Consider the following 1,226-nt stretch of genomic DNA (forward strand, 5'->3'; position numbering starts at 1 on the left):
CGCAGCCCTTGGAGCGAATTTTTGGGGAATCGGGGAAGGATTTGGGGTCAGATTCCCTGTGTCCCGATACCAGGAAGAGCCGGGTTTGTTTTGGGATGAGATTCATGGATTTTTCCCTCTCTGCAGAGCCCCGTTTGGATAACCCGGGCAGGGTGGTGGCCGTGGCCGTGGCCGAAGCCGCCGCGCTCTCCTCTGTTTTCCTCCTGTTCCACTGCAGAGCGCAACGAGGAGCTCCGTGACGCAGCTTGGGGGGTTAAACCAGCCCAAAAAATTCCCAAAAATCCCTAAAATCCAAAAAATCTGAAAAAGCAAAAAAAATCTCAAAAATCCCAAAAATCCTGAAAATCCCCAAAATCCCCAAAATCCCAAAATATCTGAAAATCTCCAAAATCCCAAAAATCCCAAAATATCCCAAAAATCCCAAAAATAAAAAAAAAATAAAAAAATCCCTAAAATAAAAAAAATCCCCAAAATTCCAAATATCCCAAAAAATCCTAAAATCCCATCCCGAAAAGTTTAATCCCAAATTTATTTTCCTTTCCCTTCTCTACACCCCTCGAGCTCAAACCTGAGGACACCTGGGGTAATTTGGGATTTTTAAATCCCTCAGATTGGGGTTGGGGTTGGATTTCTCAGCCCTGACTCCTCATCCAAGCCACCTCCCATTTTTTGGGCCAAAATCCCCCATTCCTTGGGTTGCCAAAATCCCCCATTCTTTGGGCCAAAATTCCCCCATTCCTTGGGCCAAAATTCCCCATTCCTTGGGCCAAAATTCCCCATTTCTTGGGCCAAAATTCCCCATTTCTTGGGCCAAAATCCCCCATTCTTTGGGCTGAAATTCCCCATTCCCTGATCCAAAATCCGCCAGATTTGGGGTTTTTCACCCATTACAGAGCACAAAAGTTGAAACCTCTTCCCATTTTCCCACATCAAAGTCTCGCGGGATCCTTTGGGAAATCGGGATGGGATCCCGGTGCGAAATCCCACAGGGATGAGGTCAGAGTCCGAATCCATTCCGGCCACTCCGGCCACTCCGGCCACTCCGGCCGCTCCGGCCACCCTTCACAGGGCCGCAGGGGTGGGAATGACCATTCCCATGGGAATGTCCCGGTCCTGGGGTAGGAGTGACCATTCCCATGGCGATGTCCTGGTCCTGGGGTGGGAATGACCATTCCCATGGGGATGTCCCAGTCCTGGGGTCGGAGTGACCATTCCCGCGGAAATGT

The sequence above is a fragment of the Malurus melanocephalus genome, unplaced genomic scaffold (assembly GCF_030028575.1).
Source record: "Malurus melanocephalus ecotype Western Australia unplaced genomic scaffold, MMel_1.1 scaffold_2800, whole genome shotgun sequence".
Classification (NCBI taxonomy): Eukaryota; Metazoa; Chordata; class Aves; order Passeriformes; family Maluridae; genus Malurus; species Malurus melanocephalus.